The sequence below is a fragment of the Haematobia irritans genome, chromosome 4 (genome assembly GCF_050003625.1).
Source record: "Haematobia irritans isolate KBUSLIRL chromosome 4, ASM5000362v1, whole genome shotgun sequence".
NCBI classification, from domain to species: domain Eukaryota; kingdom Metazoa; phylum Arthropoda; class Insecta; order Diptera; family Muscidae; genus Haematobia; species Haematobia irritans.
In genome coordinates this window covers 55,192,455-55,209,094 of record NC_134400.1, presented here as the reverse complement: position 1 = coordinate 55,209,094, position 16,640 = coordinate 55,192,455, and the positions used below count along the sequence as shown (strand labels likewise).

The 16,640-nt window shown below is 34.4% G+C and overlaps 1 protein-coding gene across 2 annotated transcripts in view; it reads left to right on the top strand.

Annotated features, from left to right (window-relative positions):
- The first annotated feature begins 8,016 nt into the window (after nt 1–8,016).
- sff (BRSK family serine/threonine-protein kinase sugar-free frosting) overlaps nt 8,017–16,640 on the top strand; it is a 120,485-nt gene continuing 111,861 nt past the window's right edge. For both annotated transcript variants that reach the window (XM_075307639.1, XM_075307638.1), the window contains exon 1: nt 8,017–8,284. The gene's annotated coding sequence lies outside the window, so the exon portion shown is untranslated. The remainder of the gene's footprint in view (nt 8,285–16,640) is intronic.

Here is a 16,640-nt window from a genome sequence, read left to right as displayed (position 1 = left end):
TAGTATACCGATCGTCATAGAATTAAATTCTGAGTCGGTTTAGCGATGTCCGTCTGTCTGTCTGTCTGTCTGTCTGTCCGTCTGTCTGTCTGTCTGTCTGTTGATGTATTTTTGTGTGCAAAGTACAGCTCGCAGTTTTAGTCCGATTGTCCTAAAATTTGGTATAGGGTCCTGTTTCGGCTCAAAGACGATCCCTATTGCTTTTGGAAAAAATCGGTTCAGATTTAGATATAGCTGCCATATATATTTTTCACCGATCTGGTCATAATTGGCGTGTATATCAACCGATCTTCCTCAAATTCCGTACATCCGAATATTTTATGAGTCTCGAAAAACTTGCAAAATATCATCCAAATCGGTTCAGATTTAGATATAGCTCCCATATATAGCTTTCGCCCGATTTACACTCCTTTGCCCACAGAGGCCAATTTTTTGCTCCGATTTAGTTGAAATTTTCCACAGGGAGTAGAATTAGCATTATAGTTATGCGTGTCATATTTGGTGGAAATCGGTTCAGATTTAGATATAGCTCCCATATATAGCTTTCGCCCGATTTACACTCAAATGACCACAGAGGCCAATTTTTTGCTCCGATTTAGTTGACATTTTGCACAGGGAGTAGAATTAGCATTGTAGCTATGTGTGCCAAATTTGGTTGAAATCGGTTCAGATTTAGATATAGCTCCCATATATAGCTTTCGCCCGATTTACACTCATATGACCACAGAGGCCAATCCTTTACTCCGATTTAATTGAAATTCTGCACAGAGAGTAGAATTAGCATAGTAGCTATGCGTGCCAAATTTGGTTTAAATCGGTTCAGATTTAGATATATCTTCCATATATAGCTTTCGCCCGATTTACACTCATATGACCACAGTGGCCAATCGTTTACTCCTATATAATTGAAATTTTGCACAGAGAGTAGAATTAGCATTGTAGCTATGCGTGCCAAATTTGGTTGAAATCGGTTCAGATTTAGATATAGCTTCCATATATATGTTTTTCTGATTTCGACAAAAATGGTCAAAATACCAACATTTTCCTTCTAAAATCGCCACTGCTTAGTCGAAAAGTTGTAAAAATGACTCTAATTTTCCTAAACTTCTAATACATATATATCGAGCGATAAACCATAAATAAACTTTTTCGAAGTTTCCTTAAAATTGCTTCAGATTTAAATGTTTCCCATATTTATACCCTGCGCCACACTGTGGAACAGGGTATTATAAGTTAGTGCATATGTTTGTAACACCCAGAAGGAGACGAGATAGACACATGGTGTCTTTGGCAATAATGCTCAGGGTGGATCCCTGAGTCGATATAACCATGTCCGTCTGTCCGTCCGTCCGTCTGTCTGTGAACACATTTTTGTGATCAAAGTCTAGGTCGCAATTTAAGTCCAATCGCCTTCAAATTTGGCACATGTTCCTAATTTGGGTCAGAATATAACCCTATTGATTTTGGAAGAAATCGGTTCAGATATAGATATAGCTCCCATATATATCATTCGCCCGATATGCACTAATATGGACCCAGCAGTCAGAGTTTTATACCGATTTGCTTGAAATTTTGTACAAACGTAACACTTAGTCGTATAGTCAAGTGTGCAAAATTTTACTGAAATCGGTTCAGATTTAGATATAGCTCCCATATATCTTTCGCCCGATATGGACTTATATGGCCCCAGAAGCCAGATTTTTGGCCGAATTTGGTTGAAATTTTGCACTAGGAGTACAATTAGTAGTATAGTCAAGTGTGCAAAATTTGATTGAAATCGGTTCAGATTTAGATATATCCCAATTATATATCTTTCGCCCGATATAGACTAATATGGTCCTAAAAGCCAGAGTTTTGACCGAATTTGGTTGAAATTTTGCACCGGGAGTAGATTTAGCATTGTAGCTATGCGTGCCAAATTTGGTTGAAATCGATTCAGATTTAGATATAGCTCCCATATATATCTTTCGCCCGATATAGACTAATATGGTCCTAAAAGCCAGAGTTTTGGCCCAATTTGGTTGAAATTTTGCACAGGGCGTAGATTTAGCATTGTAGCTATGCGTGCCAAATTTGATTGAAATCGGTTCAGATTTAGATTTGGTTGAAATCGATTCAGATTTAGATATAGCTCCCATATATATCTTTCGCCCGATATAGACTAATATGGTCCTAAATGCCAGAGTTTTGGCCCAATTTGGTTGAAATTTTGCACAGGGCGTAGATTTAGCATTGTAGCTATGCGTGCCAAATTTGATTGAAATCGGTTCAGATTTAGATTTGGTTGAAATCGATTCAGATTTAGATATAGCTCCCATATATATCTTTCGCCCGATATAGACTAATATGGTCCTAAAAGCCAGAGTTTTGGCCCAATTTGGTTGAAATTTTGCACAGGGAGTAGATTTAGCATTGTAGCTATGCGTGCCAAATTTGGTTGAAATCGGTTCAAATTTAGATATAGCTCCCATATATATGTTTTTCTGATTTTGACAAAAATGGTCAAAATACCAACATTTTCCTTGTAAAATCGCCACTGCTTAGTCGAAAAGTTGTAAAAATGATTCTAATTTTCCTAAACTTCTAATACATATATATCGAGCGATAAATCATAAATAAACTTTTTCGAAGTTTCCTTAAAATTGCTTCAGATTTAAATGTTTCACATATTTTTTTACTAAAATTGTGTTCCACCCTAGTGCATTAGCCGACTTAAATTTTGAGTCTATAGATTTTGTAGAAGTCTATCAAATTCTTCAAGATCGAGTGATATTTAAATGTATGTATTTGGGACAAACCTTTATATATAGCCCCCAACACATTTGACGGATGTGATATGGTATCGAAAATTTAGATCTACAAAGTGGTGCAGGGTATAATATAGTCGGCCCCGCCCGACTTTAGACTTTCCTTACTGGTTTTAAATTGAAAAATGTTTCAAAATAAGACACATTGTTCTGTTGTTTAAGAAAATTTCATATTTTGAAGGGAAACTGGAGTTAAAATTTGCTAAAATATCTTTAGCAGTATACGAACTTTACGAAAGGCATAATTTAAGTAAAATTTAGTTATTTTAGAAAACTATGAACTATGTTATGCGAATTTGAAATTTAGTAAGATTATGTACTTCATTTGTGAACAACTATATTTTTCACATTGTACTTTATGTCAATGAAGTAAGCAAAAATTAAAAATAAACAAGTTCCTTAATCTTCTTGGTCCCTAAAACTCGAATATTAATTAATTATAAATAAGATCATGCATTTGGACGTCAATCGCTTGCTGATTAAAATAAAACAAATCTTCTCATATTGTTTTCATGAACTGAAATAAAGTTAAATCGGTTCCAGAAATTTTTTTAGACATTTTTGCGGAGATTGATATTTGGAAACTTGACCTAATGCTGAAAACTATTGACATATCTAAATTAAGTTAAATATAATAGTACATAAAATTAATTTACAGAAGGTTTATAATCTGTATTTTGTTTTTATTAATTTTTAATTTTTTAAGTAAACCCAATTTTAAAATTTGTGTCAATTGAAGCATTGGAGGATAATATTGAAGCATTTGTTTGGGAGATAACGGTCGAAATGTTGCAAAGAGTATGCCAAATTGGAATAAGGGGATGGACTACAAAAAATCTGAGGCACAGTTACCATACAGGAAATAATCTGCAAAATTAAATTATATGGACCATACTATCGATTCAAATAAAGATTTCATGAAATTTTCCCATAGCTCTTAAAAAATCAACCTTTACATACACCCTATAATGAACGAAAACTATTCGGAAGATGCCCTGGAGCTGTGTGCATGCAAACAAGACGGCACCGCAACGTCTAATGGAACAATTTCGTACTTTTTATGAAAAACTTTCGTACTTTTTGTGAAAAATGTTCGAACTTTTAGAAAAATGTCATCACTACTTTACATCTTATGTTTTTGAATAATATTAGTTTGGTTCCTTCACTCCCATTTTCTATCGAACGTGTATTGAAGTAGTTTCGCCCGGAAGATGTAAACTTCATAGGCGATATCATCTTCTTATCGAATTAGTGTCCCCATTCGGGAACAAATGTCCACTACGGATATTACTACCAGAAAACTTCCTGGCTATTCGAAGTAGTGACATTTTTGCGAAAGACGATAAAACAAACACCCAAATGCTTGCAGGGCTTTCATTCATAGCATGCTGTCGCCCAAATGAGAAGTAGCATAGACATGCATTAAACAATTGAATAAAGGAATACACTCAAGCACATTATCACAGACAATTTTATGTCACGAACGGAAATTTTACAACTTCCATGAAACTTCGCCGGAAATGTTTCAAAGGAAATGTTTCGTACTTTTTATGAAGAAGTTTTAACGCAGAATGTTTCGTAAAATATTCATAAATTCGTAAAAACTGCTTCATAAAAGTCGTGAAATTTGAAGAAAGTTTCGTTAAAAGTACGAACTTTTTAAGACGAAAAGTTAATGTAGAATATTTCGTATATTCGTAAAATGTTCTTCGTAAAATTTACGAAAAAAATGAAAAGTTTGTTGTTCTAATGAAGAATTCACGAAGAATAGTTAATGAAGAATTCTTCGTAAAATTAACGAGAATTCTTTCGGTGAAGTGATTAGTGTTTAGATAAAACTGTTAATTATACCCTGCGCCACACTGTGGAACAGGGTATTATAAGTTAGTGCATATGTTTGCAACACCCAGAAGTAGACGAGATAGACACATGGTGTCTTTGGCAATAATGCTCAGGGTGAGTCCCTGAGCAGAGAATGAAGCCGACCCATTTTTGTCGGCGGCGGCTAACACTAAATTTTGGCCTCCGGCGGCGGCGGCTTGACGGCTAAGCCGATAAAAAATTGTCTGTTCGGCGGCGCAAAATTATCTATTATAAAATAAATTTTTGTAAAACTATTATAGCAACTTGATACTAATTGATTGAAAGTGGAAAGTTCAAAATTTTGGCAAAAACTATAACAAATATTATTAAATTTTTCTGATATAAATCAATATTTTAGATTAATTGGCGGCTAAATTTGAGTCGTGATGAGTCGACATATTCGGCGGCGGAGTCGACTGGTAAAAACGGGTCGGCGGCTTAAATCGGCGGCGCGACTCGGCGGCTTCATTCTCTGTTCCTGAGTCGATATAACCATGTCCGTCTGTCCGTCCGTCCGTCTGTCTGTGAACACATTTTTGTGATCAAAGTCTAGGTCGCAATTTAAGTCCAATCGCCTTCAAATTTGGCACATGTTCCTAATTTGGGTCATAATAGAACCCTATTGATTTTGGAAGAAATCGGTTCAGATTTAGATATAGCTCCCATATATGTCTTTCGCCCGATATGGACTTATATGGCCCCAGAAGCCAGATTTTTGGCCGAATTTGGTTGAAATTTTGCACTAGGAGTACAATTAGTAATATAGTCATGTATGCCAAATTAGATTGAAATCGGTTCAAATTTAGATATAGCTCCCATATATATATATATATATATATCTTTCGCCCGATATGGACTAATATGGTCCTAAAAGCCAGAGTTTTGGCCCAATTTGGTTGAAATTTTGCACAGGGAGTAGATTTAGCATTGTAGCTATGCATGCCAAATTTGGTTGAAATCGATTCAGATTTAGATATAGCTCCCATATATATCTTTCGGCCGATATGCACTTATATGGACCCAGAAGCCAGCGTTTTATCCCAATTAGCTTGAAATTTTGCACTAGGAGTACAATTGGTAGTATAGTCATGTGTGCCAAATATGATTGAAATCGGTTCAGATTTAGATATAGCTTCCATATATATTTTTCGCCCGATATGGACTTATATGGCCCCAGAAGCCAGAGTTTTGGCCCAATTTGGTTGAAAGTTTGCACTAGGAGTACAATTAGTAATATAGTCATGTGTGCCAAATTTGACTGAAATCGGTTCAGATTTAGATATATATATGTTTTTCTGATTTCGACAAAAATTGTCAAAATACCAACATTTTCCTTGTAAAATCTCCACTGCTTAGTCGAAAAGTTGTAAAAATGACTCTAATTTTCCTAAACTTCTAATACATATATATCGAGCAATAAATCATAAATAAACTTTTGCGAAGTTTCCTTAAAATTGCTTCAGATTTAAATGTTTCCCATATTTATACCCTGCGCCACACTGTTTTGCTAACATTGTGTTCCACCCTAGTGCATTAGCCGACTTAAATTTTGAGTCTATAGATTTTGTAGAAGTCTATCAAATTCTGTGCAGATCGAGTGATATTTAAATGTATGTATTTGGGACAAACCTTTATATATAGTCCCCAACACATTTGACGGATGTGATATGGTATCGAAAATTTAGATCTACAAAGTGGTGCAGGGTATAATATACTCGGCACCGCCCGACTTTAGACTTTCCTTACTTGTTTTTTACTAAAATTGTGTTCCACCCGCGTGCATTAGCCAACTTAAATTTTGAGTCTATAGATTTTGTAAAAGTCTATCAAATTCTGTCCAAATCGAGTGATATTTAAATGTATGTATTTGGGACCAACCTTTATATATAGCACCCAACACATTTGATGGATGTGATATGGTATCGAAAATTTAGATCTACAAAGTGGTGCAGGGTATAATATAGTCGGCCCCGCCCGACTTTAGACTTTCCTTACTTGTTTTATTGTAATAAAAAAGTTTGTGTTGAACGAAGCTGCTTTGGAGTCGTTACTGAATTAATGTAAACTCTTAAAATCAATTTTTGTTCGGCAGCTTCATTTTGGTTAAGATGTGTTCAAAAAATCTAAGCTATATCAGAAACTTGAAGGTAAGCGATGTTTTCTTGAATCAAAAAATAAAACACAAATTAAATCAACAATGCAACATTCTTAAAATAAGTCTAAGCCTATATTTGTGTCCTAAAATTTGGGCTATTTTTTCTGAGGTTATTGAATTGACAGTTATTTCTTATCATCATACAAATTAAGCGTTAAAAAATCAGTACAGTAATCCCTCGATTTACGTCGTGATTGGTTCCGGAATTTGACGACGTTAATCGAAACGACGTAAACCGAATTAAAAATTGCTCATACTTACTCCTAAGTCCATTTATGTATGTATGTGCGTGTACATAATAAAAAACTTCAAAAATAAAGGTAATTCATACAGGTAAGTTCGGTAAGAATTTCAGAAAAAAATGTTTCGATGTCATCATCGTTGATACTTATGTAAAGTGGGCAAAAAGAATGGACGACGTAAATCAAATGGCGACGTAAATCGAAGTTTGATGGAACAAAAAATTTGAAGACGTAAATCGAAACAACGTAAGCCGAGACGACGTAAATTTTAAACTATCAATTTCTTTAAATAAGCTATTTCTCCGTCTCATACAGTTCTCTGTAGGAATTTTACGGCCAGCGCCATCTTTTGTTATTTTTTATCTTTAACCACAAGTAGTGTAAAGACGCAAGCAACCACCAACATAAAATTGCATTTTACTGCTCCATAGCTGTCATTTGAAATGGGGGTAATTGGTAAACCGGACCATGACGTCACTTGGCAATTGGACGCATGTTGTAACCATCTTTCAACCACTATGAATAACACATTAACAATTTGGCCGCACACTCATAGTTACAGTTATTGTTTCTGTCAACTTGTTTATGTTTTGATTTTATTTTGAATCCTGCCATGTTGAACTGCCTGTGACTGTGAAAAGAACACAGGGTGTATATAAGACCAAGCGCAGACTCAACACAGCACAAATATTTTTTGACGTATAACGGTACAATGACAATTGCCAAGCATACAGATATGTTGGTATGTCCAAGAGTGTATTGTCGCAGAGAGCGAGCAAGACATGTGTATTGGGAGGAAGAAACTCGCGACAGCTACCCTTATTGTTACCTCGCGGAGCCAGCCACAAAATCAGTTTTAACTCATTTGTCTTACAAAACACTCGTCTCTCTTAGTAACGTGTATACGTTTTAATTACATTAACGATTTGACACAAAAGAATATATAGAAAAGCACCAGAGCAAAGAAAAAAGCTGACAAGAAAAAAATATCTGTGAAAAATATGTTTAAATAAATTCTTCCTTTGCGGCAATCTTGCATATCCACGAAAGGATTAACTTGCAAAGTGTAGTGAAAGTATAATCCAAAACGAAAGATTCAAGTGAAAAAATTTTCCTATTCTCGAAAAATACAGAGGAAGTAGTAGTTCTTTTTTTGTCGGAATATGTCTGTGAAAAGGAAAATGTGTGTGCGTGTGTGTATTAAAGTGTAACCAGAAGTAAGTGTCTCTCAGTCATCATAAAAATAGAGGTCCGTTCTTAGAGTTTTTTTTTTATGCTAAAGCCACTATGGTGATGCAATGATTTAGTGGATCGAAGAATCGAATAGTCCAGCCAATGCCATGAGAAAAAAAATAATATTGGTGATTATTTTGAGATGATTTTGCAAAATTATTTGATTTTAAAAGAAAACCAGAGTGAGAAAGAGAGATAGAAGGAAAAAAATGTAAAACAAAGAAATAAAAATAAGATAAATTAAGCCTACTTTGGATATGTCAGAAAATGTGATATGTATTTTGCAATTGCTTTCGTCGCATCGCTGCTACAGTGGATACTACTGCCTTTAGAACTGAAGCTTTATATACCTCCATATATACGGTATATCATTGCCAGCATATCGATTTTCAACCAAAAAGGAACGAAGCACAAGAGCAAGAAAGCAAGAGAACCCATCACGGACAACTGCTACAATGAACTCAACACTAGAATCAGCGCCGCCATAGAAAATATCCCCTCGCCCGCCGTTAGCAGTGTCCAACGAACGCATCGTACATAAAACATGGACTAACCATTCCTGCGATTGTGTGGGGCTATCAATTTGGTGATTTTCTCAAATCGAATTAAGCATTTATTCAACACTCCTTATCGTTTCATTTTTTGTCTTTTGCCTCTGTATTCTTTACAAGCGATGAGATAACAACAAATTTTACTATTCACAAAAAAAAAAACAATATCCCATTGCACAAATGGACACTTCAATTTTATGGACAATTACAGAGTACAACAAAAACACACAAATCTAACGTTATTTACTTCTAATTTTTGCATATTTGCAATGTCAAAAACAACAAGGATAAGAAGGATGCATAAAATCACTGATTGCTAGGAGATATTTTTGAACTACTAACATATACAGGTTTCATTAATTCCTTCCAGGTGTATAAAATGGCGATAATTGCAAAGTTAAAATCTGGAAAAGTTTTTTTGTTTGTTTGTTTTTTTTTTTTTTTAATAAAAACAAGCATATACAACCGGGCCGAATCTTAAATACCCACCACCATGAAACCCACTCATCGCAGTGGGTTTAATGGTGGTGAGATATACTACCTTACCAAATTAAATTTAATATTTCTATATATGGAAACTATATCAAATTCTGGTTTTATGAGAAATATTTTTGCTTGCGTTTTAGAGGAATCCGTAAACTGGCAATATTTACAAATGTAAATATTTCATATTGGAAACTATTGCCATTTCAACAATTTTTATCCAATATAGTACTTTTTCGATAAATTTTTTAATTTTTCTTCAAAACCCGTCACTATTTACAAATGTGAATATAAGTGGAATCAGATACTTGAATTTTTTGAATTAGTTCATATCAAAATAATACAAATAAGAGAACTGTTGTAGGCAACTGTAGCATTTGGTTTGGACCCAACTGTGATCCATACAGACTGGTTTTGTTTACACTTCGAGCATATTTGTCTTGTAGAACGCTTCCTTCCTACGCCCAAAATTTGTTTCCCTACATTTTTCCCTACGGTACTAAATTCAAACAAATTTGGCAAGAAAATGACAAATATTTTATATTGAATTCAATTTCTTTAAAATTAATAGTCAGGGATTATATCCTTCAATAAAGGGACCAAATGTTCAATAATATGAATATTGACATTTTTATTTGGATTTCGAACATTGCAACATCATTGCACATTTTTAACACTACCAAAATTTTTCTTGTGGACTTTAATGGCCGCGTGTTTCTTCAGGTCTGATTTCTACATTTTACGAACTTTCCACAAGCAATGCATTGGTATTTAAAATCGTCTTTTTCGACCGCCTCTAGCCAACGCTTTAATTCAATAATGAGCCAATTTGGTCAAAAGGCTATTTTCTAAATTTTGTTGGAATTGTTTTATTTTCTTCACTAGACGAAATTTTTCTAAAACATTAAAAACTGTTGTGAATGTAACAGTTGTAAAACAGTTTTTGAAGATATTCCGGAATAAAAATCCTACATTTACTATTGTAAATGTAGCATTGGTGTCAGGCTACATTTATGTTAGCCTGACACCAATGCAGGCCGGCTTAATGTCGAAGTCATTTAAACTAAATATTATTGCAATACTTATTCGAGCTTATTGGACAAGTTATTTTCAGTAATAGTACTAATTCCCTTAATCTTCTTGTCCAATAGGCTCGAATAAGTATTGTAATAATATTTAATCCTACATTTATGCACACGAATCCGCGTATGCACTGCAAGTGATCTTTGTATTAGAAAATATTGAGAGGCACCAAGTTGAGGAAGCCATCACCTGTTTATGAACCTTAATGGAAGCGTTCATTCCTGCAAATGAAATCTATTTACGCATTTGTAATTAAACATTACCGCTGTACTTTTCAGAATAACTAGCCAATGATTATATGGATTCACAAATAATGTGTCTGGAATGCTTAAGTTTTTTTTTTTGGAATTGGGTTAGGACCGTTAAAACGAGGTTCACAAAAGAAATTTATGATTTCGCCATTTTTTTGTTTTTTTTTTTTATTTATTAAGTCTATAGATACAAAATCCTTACAGACTAATATGTACAAACAAAGATAAAGATAACTACTGGTTTAAGTGTAAAATAATATTTGTCTTCAGAACAACTCGTTGCTCAGACAGATTTATAATGGCATAATATTTATTGAACTGAAGGCATAACCTTCGTAACGGATCGTTGTTTGCATTATCTGATCTATAATACGGAATTTTTAGCGGTTCAAAATTTCTGCTACATCTAACAGGTATGTTAAATGACAGTTTGTTGAGAAGAAACTCAGAATCAATTTCACCTTGAATTATATTCATTATGAAAGAAATATTTAACATAGTTCTACGACTTTGCAGTGAGGGTAATTTTATAAGATTTAGGCGAAATTGATACGATGGTAAAGACTGGCGATCCCAACCTCTGTGTCGAAGGCAGAATAGAAGAAATTGCTTCTGGACGGATTCAATCTTATTTGAGTGGATTGTATAATATGGATCCCAAATTATAGAACCGTACTCAAGGTTGCTTCGTATTAATGAAGTGTAAAGTATCTTGGTAATTGAGTAATCTCTAAATTCTTTACTCCAACGTTTCATGAATCCGAGAGTAACAAATGCCTTACTGATGGCCATAGACATATGTTGGCGAATGTTCAGTCGCTGGTCCATTAGCAATCCAAGATCCTTGAAAGAATCTAGTGCTTCCAGCTCATTAGTCCCAATAGAATAACTCGACTCGAATACAGTTCTTCTCGAAAAGCGCATCAATTTACATTTCGAGATATTTAATTCCATTAAATTTATCTCACAACAATCGTAAAAGTTATCAAGATCGAACTGAAGATACCTTCGTTCGTCGGGATTATTATAGGAACGAAATATTTTTACGTCATCCGCAAACATAAGAATATTAGAAAATTTTACAACTGATGGGAAGTCATTGATGAATAGACAAAATAAAACAGGTCCGAGGTGGACCCGATGCCACCAAAATTTTAATTTAATTTTCAAAAATATTCAATTAAACATTTTATTGATTTAACAATTTTTTAATTAAAACACAAATCAATCACAAAAATCAATGAATCCTCCATTGACTTCGTTGATTGAAAGTATAATTTCTGCGATTGAAGAAATTTCAATTAAAAATTAATTGGATCAATTAACTTCATGGTTGAAAAAAGTACTTTTTAGTGTGGAGGGACACTACCTTCATCAACCATAGTTCTTTGTCTGGCATCGGACAACATGTCCACTGCAACATAATCAAAGTACTCTCTTTGCTTGTTGTAAAGTAATCAGCAATAAATCGGTCTTGATAAAAATATATATTTCGAAATTATATTCGATTCTTATATATATATATATATATATATATATATATATATATATATATATATATATATATATATATATATATATATATATATATATATATATATAAGAGATATTTATTGCTCATTACTTTACAACTTGCTGATTACTTTACAACAAGCAAAGAGAGTACTTTGATTATATTGCAGTGGACATGTTGTCCACTATATATATATACACTATGTGTCAAGAAAAGGGTAAAATGTGTTAGGTGCAAGTGCTCCTTCATATGCAACAGTAAAAAATTGGGTTGCTCAATTTAAACGTGGTCCTACATGCATTGAAGATGAACCACGTAGTGGACGTCCAAAAACAGTAACAACAACAGAATTTGTAGCCAAAGTGCATCATATGGTATTAAATGATCGAGGAATAAAAGTTTACGCACTTTTTTTTACTAATATTATGGGCATCTCAAATGATCGAGTCCATTTAATTTTGCATTAAGAACTACAGATGAAAAAGCTTTCTGCAAGATGGGTGCCGCATTTGTTAACAGTCGATCAAAAACGCGTAAGAATGGACATTTCTCAAGCTTGCTTGGATCGTTTTAAGCGAAACAAAATTGATTTTAAGCGTCGTTTCATAACTGTTGATGAGACATGGATCCACCAATATACTCCAGAGACAAAAGAACAATCCAAACAATGGACTGAAGCTGGAGGAAGTGCCCCAAAGAAGGCAAAAACAATTCAATCGGCTGGTATGGTTATGGCAACGGTTTTTTGGGACTTCAAAGGTATTTTATTGATTGAATATCTGCAAAAGGGTAAAACAATAAATTCAGAGTACTATTGCAACCTTTTGGATCAATTAAATGTACAATTTCGAGAAAAACGTCCTGGCTTACAACACAAAAAAATATTTTTTCATCAAGACAACGCACCAGCGCACAAGAGTGTTTTAACAATGGCTAAGATCAACGAATTAAAGTACGAGTTGCTTGACCACCCACCTTATTCTCCTGATTTAGCTCCCAGTTACTTTTACTTGTTCCCAAATCTAAAAAAAATTCTTTGCTGGCAAGCGTTTTACCTCAAATGAAGATGCAATTACAGTTGTAAACCACTATTTTGAAGACGTTGAGGAAAATTATTTTAATCAAGGGATAGAATTGCTAGAAAAGCGTTGGACTAAGTGTATTGAAGTTTCAGGAGATTATATTGAAAAATAAAAATATTGTTGAAAAATCTCTTTCATTGATACACGCAGAGAAGGAATATGATCACCTCAAACATATTTCAAGAGCAAAATTTTATTTTTGTATGGTGACCATGTAACATGTTTGTCACTAAAATGTTATTTTCTCGTCAAATATAACCTGCTTGCCGAAATCAGGTACATGATTTTCGAGAAAATAACATGGTTGCGAAAACCATGTTACATGGTCACCGCCCAAAAATAACATTTTGCTCTTAAAACATGTTTGAGGTGATCATATTCCTTCTCTGGGTGTAGGCTAAGAAGTTTCTGGGTCGTGGTGAAATTCTGAGTAGATCTAAGCATGTCCGTCCGTCCGACATGAAACTTGGCATAAGTAGTTGTTATTGAAATAGGTCGGGTCATATTGGACCACTTTTACGTATAGCTACCATATAAACCGACCCCCAGATTTGGCTTGCGGAGCCTCTTAGAGAAGCAAATTTCATCCGATCCGGTTGAAATTTGGTACGAGGTGTAAGTATATAGTACCTAACAACCATGCAAACATTGGCTCATATCGGTCCATAATTATATATAGCCTCCATATAAACCGATCCCCAGATTTGACCTCCGGAGCCTCTTTGAGGAGCACAATTCATCCGATCCGGTTGAAATTTGGTGCGAGGTGTAAGTACCTAACAAGCATGCAAACATTGGTTCATATCGGTCCATAATTATATATAGCCCCCATATAAACCGATCCCCAGATTTGAACTCCGGAACCTCTTGGAGGAGTAAAATTCATCCGATCCGGTTGAAATTTGGTAAGTCGTTTTAGTATACGGTCTTTAATTACCATGCAGAAATTGGTCCATATCGGTCCGTAATTATTATAGTCCCCATATAAACCCATATCCAGATTTGACCTCCGGAGCCTCTTGAGGGGCAAAATTCATCAGATCCCGTTGAAATTTGGTACGTGGTATTAGAATATCGTTTCTACTAACCATGCAAAAATGTGTACATATCGGTCTATAATTATATATAACCCCCATATTAATCTATCCCCCGATTTGACCTCCGGAACTTCTTGGAAGAGCAAAATTCATCCGATTCGGTTGGAATTTGGTACATTGCGCTAGTATATGGCCGCTAACAACCATGCCATAATTGGTCCATATCGGTCTATAGTTATATATAGCCGACCCCCAATCACAAAAAATCGATAATCTACCAAAATTGTCAAAATTTTATTTCTATAGAAAACTTTGTCAACATTTTATTTCTATAGAAAATTTTGTCAAAATTTTATTTGTATAGAAAATTTTGTCAAAACCTTAGTTCTATAGAAAATTTTGTCAAACTGAATTACTAACTTACAATTTAGAAGACGGTGTTAAGAAGTTTTAAGATACCTTGCCCACGGCAAGTGTTATCGCAACCCATGACAGTCTTTAGTAGAAGCTTCTACGCAATCCATGGTGGAGGGTACATAAGATTCGGCCTGGCCGAACTTACGGCCGTATATATTTGTTTTATTTAATGTTTAGAATTAATACAATGGAGTTAATTTATTAATTTTTTGCTTTTATATATGTCCATGGAAACATTTCAATAAAACTATATTACAAAAAATTTTAAACGGTTTACAAAAAAATACATTTGATTTCAAGAAAGCAAAAAAACGAATACTTTTGTGGGTAGCATAAAATTGGTTCCAAATCTGGGGTTAAATATGTCGTCCAAGCATGCAAGGAAATTCGATAAAATAGCACTTTTCATATGTTTTGAAATCTAAATTCTGCAGATTCATTCTCATTACTCGAATGAACAGGAGAAGATGTTTTCGGGAAATTTTGATGATAAGTGGACCTACTATTCCCTCATGAAGTTAAGTTTGAAGTCAAATCTGAGGATGGGTTTATATGGGGGCTATATATCATATAATTATGGACCGATATGGAAGAATATGAGCATGGTTGTTTGAGACCACATAATAACACCACAGACGGACGGACGGACATGGATTGACTCAGAATTTCACCACGACCCAGATTAAGTATACTTTATGGGGTCTTATTCGATGTGTTACAAACGAAATGACAGTGATTATATACCCCCCATCCTATGGTGGAGGGTATAAAAATATTCGATTAAAATTTAATTGTTTCAATAAATGTTTTAATTGAAACAAACATCAATCACAACAGTTACCTGTATCAATTAATTTCTTATTTGACTTTGGTTATTGATACTATCATTTCTGTGATTGAAGACATTTCCATTAAAAATTAATTGGTTCAATTAGTTTCGTGTTTGAAAACAAAAAATATTTTTTTCTGTGTAGTAAAGTGTTTCTAATCTATCTCTCTGCAAAAAGTTAAACTTTTGGGAAAAACATATGGCAAAGTAGATAGAAAATGCATTCAATTACAGAAAACCGGTTGGTCAAAACACGATTTTTCGATTATCCGAAAATGCCAATTTTGATACCCACCACCATAGTATGGTGATGGGGGTATAATAAGTTCGACACAAACTCGTGTTTTGTATCCAAGCAGGTCAAGTTCGAAGATGGGCTATATCGTTCCATGATCTCCTGATTTGACTGATTGTGGGCATGGAAGCCGCAATGTTTATCCGATTTGCTGGAAATTTGAAATCTTGAGGTACTTTAAGTCAGTTAAGAGTTGTGCTAAATTTGGAATATATTGGTCCATATTTAGATATAGCCCCCATATAGACCGATTTCCCGATTTGACTTCTTGAGGGACTAGATGGTACAATTTTAAACCAATTTGGTTGAAATTTTGTAAACGGAGGTATTTAAGGTTTATAAACATATAAAGATTTGGCATATATCGGTTCATGTTGAGATATAGCCCCCATGAGGGCATAAATGGCACACTTTTCATCCGATTTGGTTGAAATGTGAGCGGTACTAAATTTGATATATATCGTTCCATGTTTTGCTATAGCGTCCACATAGAACGATCTCCCGATGTTTCCTCTTGAGGGCATAGTTGCCCAGACTATTTTCCGACACGAATTCAGTCAAAATGGAGCTCGATGTCGAAGATAAAATAAAACTGTTTTACCAAAACATCCAAAATTCACAAGCCCATCATCTTGATGTAGCCACAGACCAACATTTTATGAAATCTGATATACTTTGCTTTGTAGAAACGTGGGCTCTTTCGGAGGAGTGCTTTGAAATACCTAATTTACGGCAAATTGAAAGGCTAATTGAATCGGAAGCAATTTTTCCAAAGGAATAGAGCAACGGTGAGCATACC